The sequence below is a fragment of the Sturnira hondurensis genome, unplaced genomic scaffold (assembly GCF_014824575.4).
Source record: "Sturnira hondurensis isolate 20B ecotype Veracruz unplaced genomic scaffold, ASM1482457v3 Scaffold0011378, whole genome shotgun sequence".
NCBI classification, from domain to species: domain Eukaryota; kingdom Metazoa; phylum Chordata; class Mammalia; order Chiroptera; family Phyllostomidae; genus Sturnira; species Sturnira hondurensis.
The window spans coordinates 6,467,266-6,477,754 of NW_028084009.1; positions in this window are offsets into that span (position 1 = coordinate 6,467,266).

Here is a 10,489-nt window from a genome sequence, read left to right on the forward strand (position 1 = left end):
GTGGGTGCTCTTGCTGATGGGCTTCCAGGTGAGGGTGCCCAGAAGGAAGGTGGGGTCATGCCCATGTTTCTTGGACATCTCTGGCCTCGTGGAGGTGATGAGGTTGAATCCGGCAGGTGATTGAACTGCTCTGGGCCTCAGTTTACTCATCTCTAAAGGTATGCTCTGGCCCTGCCTGGGTCTCGTGCTCCAGGGTGGGGCAGGTGGGGAGACTGGGAACCCCCACCAAGGCGTGAAGGAGCCTGGTGGGGCCTCCTGCCCGCATTCCCAAAGCCTGGTCCTCCCTCGAATCCCACTGGAAGCTACCTACCTCCAGGGACCACCTGGGAAGCTTGGTGGGCCTTCCCCAGCCACCCACACCGGACACCACCGGCCTCCATTGCCCGGCTCACACAGCCACGTGAGGACCCTGGGCCTGTGCCAAGCAGGTTAACAAGCAGAGCTCCCTTCAGCCGCGCCACGGCCCACAGACCCGGCCCTGGTGCTGGCTCTCACCTTCCGAACACAGAAACCCAAACCAAGGCCCAGCCCCACCTGGGGACGCCCACAGGCCCCTGTTAGCGATGACAGGATGGGGGGTTGATCTTTTCACCCAGATGTTATACTTTGCTGGAAATATCCGGGGGGAGAGGAAATAATCCCCCCTTCCTTTCCTCCATCCCTCCCTACTCGGCCGCCCATTCGTGCGTGCTTCTGAGTCCTCTCGCTCTCTCCCTCCCTCCCAACCCACCCAGATGACGGAGTCAGCCAACGAACTTAGTCAACTGGCGTTTCCGGCTGGCTGCTCAGGTCCCCGGCTCTGAGCTCCCTGAGGGCAGCGTGCCACGTGTAGCAGGCAGGTAGACGGACACCTGGCAGGCGGCACAGCTCTCACACCTGCGGACTAGACAATGGCCCAGTGAAGGCCCCGAGGACAGCCAGACGGGCAGAGGTGGCGGGACCGAGGGGCTAGGCCGCCCGCAGGTTCCCCGAGGGTGGCGCGTTTACTCTGGCGCCCCATGAATAGGCTTGGGAGGGTGCCATGGGCCCCACTTCCTTGGGGAGGCATCCTGTCTATTTCAAGTCATTCTGTCCTGTGGACAATGACGATTCTTCCCACGGGGCCACCTGCCAAGTTCAATGTTTGTGTTGTTTTACAAACTCACATTCTATCACTGTGGGAACCTGAGTGGACAGAGACCTTTATTTATTTTTTTCCTGGGTGGGCGGTGGGGGTAGGAAGGGGAACCGGGGAAGGGTAGGCGGGAGCTTCCTGGAGCCCTGACGCTCTCAGGAGGAAGGTCTGACAGGTTCAGTCAGCGACGAGAAGGCGGAAAACATCTGGAACGAAACCTCCGTGTTTGCCTAAGGCGGCGGCCCTGCAGAAGGGAGCAAGGTGGGGCCGCGGCGGGAGAGCACCGAGTCCCGGGAGCCCTGCGCTCTCTGTGCGTGGGGCCCTCACGGGGCTCTCCCCAGGCAGGCTGGCCTCTGCCACCATCTCCTGCCAGTTCCACGGCCCACCACCAACACCGGGTCCCCAAATTAGATGCCCTTGGAGGGCAGAAGATAGGGAGGGGGGCCTCTGCGTACTACTGGAAATACAGGCAGGGTGGCAGGTGCAGGGGGCGAGCGGTGCTTTCGCAGAGCGGACAGGCTGGGGACAGAGATGAAGTGGGAAGCTGGGCAGGGGGCAGGAGCTGCCACTGGGAACGCTGAGCTGAGCTGCTGGCGGCCAGACTGACTTGCGGGGGGTACTTGGGGTAGCATCTGAGAGCACTCTGGGGAGGGGGGCTCGACCCCGCATGGCACATCCTGACAGCCTGTGCAGAGACGCCTCCCCAGGGTGTCAAGGGCACCAGCAGGCTGCCCTTCCTGCTAAAGCTGGCTTACCTGGTCCCTCCGTGACGCACTAGGGCCAGCCTGAGTCATCTGAGTCACCTGAGTCACTATGCCCACACGCCTGGGCCCTGTGGGGGTCCCATTCTCCTGGAGCGCTCGCTCACGCCTCCGCACGCTCCAGCACATGTGCCCTCCTGCCCCTGCTTTCACGCGTGGCCAGGCGAGGACCCAGGGGCCGCTCACCCCTCCCACCTGTGTGCCTTGGCACCCGAGGGCAGCAGGATGCTGCCCTCACTCAGGGCCACGCGCCCCGCACCCGTGAGTTCCCCAGAGGCTCAGCTGGAGATGGGCAGGCTCCCCCGAGAGGCGAGGAGAGGGGGGCACAGAAGAACAAGCACAGCCCGGGTGGAGCTGCATCCGCTGGGACTGCCCGCTGGTCCGGGGCCGATTCCACTACTCCCTGCCTTTCCTGGGCAAGTGACAACCTCCCTGAGCCTCAGCTTCCTGTCCAATGGGGCTGATGGACGGCAGTCCCTGCCTCGTGGGCTCGGAGGGGCGTGGGGGTTACTGCTCACAAAGCCTGCAGAGCAGAGCCTCTTTCGTCTCTGCGCCTCCCCTCGGTCCCCAAGATCCTGGCCAGCTGGCAGTCCCAGAGCGCCCCCGACCCACACCCAGCACCTCCAGCCCCACTCCAACCGTGGTACGCTTTCCTGGTCCCCATGGTCACTGCATGTGTGTCCACTGACCTCTGAGAGAGCAGCAGACATGAATCCCTCACCGGAATGCCCATCAGCGGGGTCAGCCAAAGGCATCACAGGACCAGCCGGGCTCAGGGAGACATTTGCCGGAAGTACAGAGAAAAGACTAATCGGCAGGTGCCACACACTCTTTCTCCCCCTGATGTGCATCCTCCGACACGGGGCAGCGAGGCAGGGTGGGCCGAGGGCTCGGGGCAGCACCAGGGCCCAACCCGCATCCTTCTCAGAGCAACTGGTGGTTTGCCTCCATAACCAGCGGGATTAGGGAAGGGGAGAGGTAGAGCGAACTCCTACACAGAGCTGGGGGCCCGGGGCGTGGGCAGGGGACCAGGAAATGCTGGTCCTTAGAGATCTGGGGCAGGGCAGGGCTCCTCGCCCACCCCCCTTGCCCATCCCCCTCGCCCCAGAGGCATTGGCGAGGTGGGCCAGAGAGTCAGGCACACAGCGGGGGCATCGCAGCCTCAGACCGGGAAATGCCTGACTCTCAGCCTAAAATTCCGTCCACTCGCAGAGTTTGAGGGCTCTCAGCAGGGGGTCTGCTAAGTAGATCCCACCTGGTCTTCTCTCCTGGTGTCATCTGGCCAACAGTGACTGAACTACATGCCATCCTGGGTTGCTGGTGTCCTTTGAGAGGCCTGCACTGGCCGAGAGGTGTGGGGCCGTCATGCAGCCCAGAACATCAGCACCCCAGGCCATGCCAGAAGGAGACTCTCTTGCCCCCCACCGGTCCCAGCGTGCGTTAGGAAGTGCCCCCTAAATAGGTGGGGAGCACGCTGACAAAGGCACACTCCATGCCTTTAGGTAGAGTCCCTCCTGCCAGTTCTCAACAGCCCCACCAGGGAGGCGTCGCAGGTGTGCCATGAACTCAAGGCTCAGAGAGGCAGGTGCGGTCAGGCAGGGAGGAAGGAAGGGGCGCCGTCTGGACGTGGGCCTGCGGGCATCATGGCCTAGCAGCTGGATCAGGAGAGAATTCACAAGCTGTAGCACCCACCTGCTGGGAGTGTGGGGCCCCAGGCTTCTGGTGTAGGCACAGGGTTGGGACACTGGCCCCACAGTCTAAATCTGCAACATCTCATTGCCCCCCAAAGCCCATTTCCACTAGCCGTCACCCTGTTCCCTTTCCAATACGGCATCCCCCGCCCCCCGACCTCACACCAGCCATGAGCAAACGCTAAGCCGCTTTCCATCTACATAGATCTGCCCATTCGGAACACTTCACGCAAGTGGAAGCTTTGGTGCCTGGCTTCTGTCGCCGAGCATCATGTTTTCAAAGTTCTTCTGTGTTGCAGCAGGTGTTGGAACTTCATCTCTTGTTGTGGCTGAAAAATGCGACGTGGTGTGGCTACACCTCATTGGGGTTATCAGGTTGTCCGTGGATGGACAGACCTTTGGGTCGCTTCCACGTCTGGGCTGCTGTGGAACATGCAAGTTTTTATGGGGCCGCCGTTCCCATTTCTCCTGGGTACACACTCAGAAGCGTGGTGACTGAATCAGACGGCAGTTCTACGTTTCCCTCTCGGAAGGACTGCCGGCCCATTTGCCAAAGCAGCCGCACCATGTGACAGGCCCACCTGCAACAGACTGGGGTCTGATGTCTCTGAATCCTTGCCAACACTTGTTATTGTCTTTCTGCTTCCAGTTTGTCTGAGTCCTTGCCAACACTTGTAATTATCCTGGAGGGTGTGATGGGGCACCTCCTCGTGGCTTTTCGTTTGCATCTAGCCATTCTTTTTTTTCTCTCTACCAGATGAATGAAACGATCTTCCTTCCCCTGCTCTTCCAAGCCCCTCTCCCCGAGCCCGCTTTGCCAGACCTCCTACCAAGAAGCAGTTGCACTGTTCGGACGCAGAGGTATCAGACCGGGCCTCCTCCTTCCATGTCCATAGTTACGGGCAGGTCTTGATGAAGCACTGCAGGTGTTTCTGCACTCATGGCGGGGGGCACTGCAGGGACAGCCCGTGCTATGTTCCTCGCTGAGGCTGGGCACGTGCTGGGAGAAACACAGACGCCCCAGAATTTGTGTCTCGAGGACTCTGAAGAACAAGGAGAATTTTGCAGGAAAAGAGAGGGAGGAATAAGAGGCTCCCTATTTTTCCCTTCCTTCACTGAATAACTATTCTTTGATTGCTGATTGTGTGCTGGGCATGGTGGGTGGAAGCCAAGGGCACAGGGGTGGGGCCGTGTTCTCTCTCTGCCCCTCCCTGTAGGTACGTCCCTCCCGGGACCAGGTGACAGCAAGCTTACCCCCAGGTTTCCTGAGATCCCTCCCACTGTGTGAGCAGTCCCTAAGTTACAGGCCAGCGATGATTGCATGCAAATCACAGAGATGAAAAACAGCTGACATTTGTGACCTCCTGGACACATGTAAGCAGCCACTGGCACCTTTGTAACCATCACACACACTGGCCTGTGAAGTAGCCATCTGATCGCTCCCGCACACGTGTGGTGAGGGCCCGTTGGGCCCTACCAGGCCTGCCCCTGCAGTGTGCTAAATTCTCCGGTTTTCCATTATTGTCATATACGCTCTTGGCGGTTGGGAGAGCAATTTGAAGTGGAGAAGCCCCTCCCAAGGGGTTACATTGTATCCCTACTCACCAATTTAGGGCCAGAGTGCAGAGTTTTGAAGGACAGGCAATTCCTACCCCGGGAGGCTCAGGGGTTGGGGCAAAGCCCGCTCCCATCCGAGACCACCACCTGGATTCCTGCCAAGTGCCTGGGATTTGCAGAAAGTCTTACTGTCCTGACCGCACAAATATCTTCAGTCATCTGCTTACTGTCTTTCAGCTTTCGGTCATGATTCATGTGTTTTCTGGATATCCAGCTTGCCCCGTGTCTGCTAGGACTTTGCAATAGAAAGTGAGGCTATTTGTTTTGTGTTGGGCATGTGCGGAGCCCTCTTTTTCTGTCTTACTTCAACTGCAAGCGCTGTATTTTAAAATGGTGCCTTGAACACATCAGCAAAGACAACTCAGTCCTGGCTGTTGGGACAGGTGAGCGTGGCGGTCGTCACGGGGCCTCATCAGCCACGCAGGAGGACTTGGGAGGAGGAAATGGTGGGCTCAGCTCACTAATTATATTTCAAGGTCTAGCCCCACGTCACTGAGACAAGGCACGGTGTTCCACGGTGATGTCTGACCCCATGCTCTTGGTCACTGGGTGTTGGCTGAGCATTTGCTCTCCACGGGCCCCACCTGGGGCAGTGTCCATTTGGGACCACAGACAAGCTTCCCCAAGTTCAGGCCCCCTTAAGGGCTGCAGGTCATGGCCAGAGCAGCCACAGGGTCCACCTGCTCCAGCCTCAGGGTATCTGTCGGGGGGAAGGGCAGGAGCAGAGGCAGAGGAGACCAGGGAGAGACGCCCTGAGAGGCGTGCAGTCCCAGGGCCGAAGGTGCGGTGTACCCCAGAGGTGAGTGGACCCCAAGAGCATAAGCAGCTGTGGAAATCACCAGATCTGACCCCAGATCCCAGATGGACTCTGCTGCCCTGATCCCTCTAGGAGGCCAGAGAGGATGGAGGCCGAGGCTCAGTGGCCTCCTCCTGTGCCCGGAGCCTGGCCCCGTCTTGAACGCTGAAAGTGTGTGGTCAGCTCTGGCCAGAGGCTCTGAGGCTGTCAGCTTTCCTCTGGCTCCCAGGGGCTCCGACTCCCCCATCTCTCAGCTTGGAGGCTGGCTGGGTAACAGGTGCTCTCTGCTCCCTGCCAGGGCTGACACCCAGCAGGTGGCTGGTGGCCGTTGCTCTGCAGAGGTCCAGAGCCGGCTCACCATCCTGCCCCCTCGCTTGCTGGGCTGTACCGCCGCTCAATCACGCAGTGGCTATTCTCACTCAATATTCACTGACCCCTGCCACTCCCGGGGGCTGCACTGGACCCGTGCTGTGCGAGGGGAGTGAAAGCCAGCCCACCTCCTCCCAATTCTCAGCCTGGTGCAGGAAATACACAAAATAAAAGAACCATGAACGTAAACATGTAATTACATGTAAACATATAATTACAAATGTGCAGCGTGCCGTGAAGGAGAATGAGAAAGCATGATGAGCGATCACAGCAGAGCTGACGCATTTCAGAGTGGGGGGTGGCAGTCCAAGACAGCCAGGCTTGTACCGAGCCCTGAAGGAAGAAAATAATCATCCTCAGTGGTTTCTGGAGTGCTCACTAGGTAGTGTGGTGAGCGCTTTGTACTTATCGACTTCGTATTGACACATTTGGCGTTGATGTGGTATGAGTCAAGGCTAGTGTTTTCTCCATGGTGCAGAGAAAACTGAGTCTTGGTAGGGCCCAGGGACTAGCCTGGAACTTGTGGTGGGCACGGAGAACTGAGGTGGGGTTGAGGTTAGGGAGCACCATTCATATTTTCTTGAGCAGGGGCCTGGCCCGAGTCAGTGGCGCTTCTCACCCGGGGAAACACAGTGCAGAGACGCACACTCTCCCTCGGATGGAGACCACGCCTGAGACCCTCAGGCCCCAGCTGGGGGACCCTCCAGAGGAGCCTCCGCCCCAATCCTGTTCACACCCACGCTACTCCCGGGGCAAGGTGGGGGCAGGGGAAGCCTAGCTTTCCAGGCCAGTCCCTGGTGAGGCCCCGTGCAGGCCTGACTAGACAGTGGCGGTGGGCGTCTCAGGCCTGGCCTCTCTGCCTGGTGCCCCCTGGCAGGGCAGTCAGTGGCCCTGTTCCAGCTGGCAGCGGGCAGGCAGAGCCAGCCACCCCAGTATCCTTCAGGCTCCATTTGAAGCTGAGACATTTGCAGGGGGCATGAGGACAACTGTGTTCCCAAACCACCTTGGATGGCGGTGAAAATGGTGCGGCCTCTATGCCTACTTCCCTCCAGTTGGGGACAATGAAATATGTCAGGGCTGTTGCCCGCCAGCCCATGTGGGTACCTCACATCCTGAAGCCCAGGCCTGCCCCCTGCATCCCAGCAGAAATCCTGCCCCCAAGGGTGTGTACGGCTCCCCGCCCAGCCGCACCGGCGCCTGGGGGCAGCCAGGAGGCGCCTGCAGGAGCTCTGGCCGGGCGTGCTGGTCCCAGGAGTGCTCACCAGTGAGATGAGATAAGCATGGTGGGCCTGGGGGGCAGCTAGGAAGGGCAGATGCTGCTGCATCTGGAACCTGCCGTCTGCTCCCGTCAGCGGGGAAGGACACCGGGTTCGGGTGTCTGCTTTTTGGATGTGGTCCTCTTCCCCAGCTCCCCACTCGAGTGCTGAACAGATTGGAGGAAGCAAGGTAATGGCATCTCGGTGACAGCCTCCCTTTCTCTCCTCCTGGAAGGGCATTCAGGTCTGCGCTCCCGGAGCCCCTCCTCCCGACCTCTCTGTACCCCCTCTCCAGCTGGCGGGTGCTCACCTAAGACCTGAGGGCAGGCCCAAGGTCACTGCAGGCCGCTCTCCCCGGCCAGCCTGGTGGGGTGCTCTTTAAGCTGCCCCGTCTGGGAGGGCCAGGTTGCGGCCGCATGTTGGTCCTGGGGCCCGGAACTTGGCTCTCTGTTCTGCGGGGGTCCCTGGGCTCCTGAAGCTCTATTTCTCTCCATCCTTTGGGATGACGGGCCAAGTGCCACTTCTGGTCCCTAGAAGGCCTGTCCGAGAAGTCACCAACAGGAGACTGCTTGCGGTCAGAGGTGACTGGGCAGCGTCTGAGCTGAGGTTCGAGGGACGGTGCAGGGAGCCTCCGGACTAAGAGTGGGGGTTGGGCTGGAATTGGGTTGGGCTGGGCTGGTTATGAGACCGCGTCTGGAGGTAGGGCTGAGGTTGGGTTGGTTAGGCTGGGTCGGGCTGGCGATGGCGTCGGGCTGGGTTGGTGCAGGCCTGGGGGCAGACCTAGAGCTGAGGTGGGGTGGGCTGCTTCGGTCGGCACGTGGTTGCCTCCTCTCTCTCTCTCTCTCTCACTTTCTTCTGTGAGCAGGATTCCATTTAGTTAATGTGTGTGTGTGTACATGCGCGTGAATGTTTGAGTGTGAGAATGTGTGAGTGTATTGTGTATTTGAATATGGGTGTGCGTGGTTCTATTTAGTAAATCTAGCATCTGCGCCCAGCCCCCTGCTGGGTGCTCCCAGAGATGGTTCCACCCCACCTCTCAGTATCCAGGAGCAAGACTTGGACGCCAGCCTCCCCCTCTCCCGCGGCTCTCCCTGTCTCCTCCAGAAGACCACCCAGCACCACTCAAATCTGGGGGCCCCGTGAGAGAATTCCATCCCACCTGCTGAGGGGCTCACGGTCTTCCTCTGACCTGTTTGCACTCCCTGTTCTCAGGGAGCATCACCACCAGCCCCCTTCACGGCCCCGCAAGCTCAAATCCATGCATTAGCCTTCCTGCCTCCCGCCCTCCCTCCACGGCTCTCTCTGGCAGTGCCGCCGCCTCCTCCAGAAATCTGGCTGCAGGGGGTAGCTGGGACACAACACCCCTGGTCCCAAGGCCCAAGTTCTTAACAGGAAGGGAGCAAAGGGAGGAGGAGAAGGGGAGAGAAGAGAAGGAAGAAAGGGCAGTATATGTGTGCAAGTGTATGTGTGTGTGTGTATAAGTGTATGTGCGAGTGTGTGCATTTGAGGGTATATGAATGCGCTGTCTGCTGGCTGGCCCATTATCAATGTGCATTTTTAATGCCGGGTCTCATCGATGTGCCGAGGGCATCCGCGCTGAGCTGACTCATACCACTTACAGGGTGAGTCACTCCCCGGCAGAGCTGCAGCAGTGGGGGCGGTGCGCCCCTGCATCCCCAAGGCCTCGGGTTCTCAGCCTGAGCCCCCGCCAGTTCGCCCACACCCACTCCTGTGCCCGTTGTCGTGTTGAAAATGCCACTTCTTGAGCTGGGAAGGGAGAGTGACAGGCTCGAAGAGACCCTGGACGCTCCCCAGCCAGACAGGAGAGGGCAGAGGGCACGCCTGTGCTTCTCAAATGCCCTGTGGGCGCCTCCCCTGGGCAGGTGGTGGACAGGGCCAGGCCCCTGGGAGGGTCAGACTGCATACAGACAGACAGGAAACACGGAGCAGATCAGATGGCGAGAGGTGCTGCTCCATGCTCCTTTACAGCTGTTAGAACCACCCGAAATTATCGCCCACAACCGTTTCCCACCCAAACACAGCCCCCTCCGCCCAGGCCCTGCGCTTGCCTGAGCCTTCCACCCCTGCCCGGCCCTCCTCACCCAAGCAAGAGGAGGGCAGGCCCGGGCAGGCCCCAGGAGACACCAGCCAGGCTGCCACCTCCCCCCACTCCTGGAGGTGCCCACCACTCTGGACTCAGCCTATCAACTGCACCAAATGCCCAAATTCGCAGGGAGCCATTACAATCAGCCGTTTCCCCAGTGAGCTTGACTTCGGGGGACTGTGGGAGCTATTTGTAGCCCTTTTAAAGCCCTTTATAGATCAGTTTGTTACCGCTGATGACAGGCAAAGAAATCACGCTATTAGCGGCAGAAGCTTTAAACGGTTTGCGTGTTGGGTGTTTCTGGTCGGACGCCGTGCTGGGAATAAATCCCTGTCCTCCGGGGCAGCTTGTGTGCTCAAGTCATGCCTTGCCACAGCCCTTCCTGACTCTCGCCCTCCCCTTTGTCTGGGCCGCCCTTCACAGAACCCCTGGGTGGTTTTCTCCTGTGTCACCAGCCTGTGGTCTCCCAAGTGCCCAGCTCAGGGATGGCCCAAGTTTGGGGTAGGAGACGGGTTTCTCTGGGGAACCCATGGGGTGATAAGCTCGATCCATCAAAGGCCAGGCCATGGTTGTCTCACACTTCTCCTCTGACTGTCTTGTTCTCGCCCCCTCCTCTGCGTCTCTGCCTTCGCTCTCTCCTAAGCCCCACCGTCTTCTTCCTCCTCTCCTTTCCCTTTTCTGCTCTTCCTCCTCCGGCCTCTTCTCTGCCCTTCACTTCCTCCCTCTCTCCACGTGGAATCTGAGGAGCTCTAAGAAGAGGACAGGGCCCACATGCGTTCTT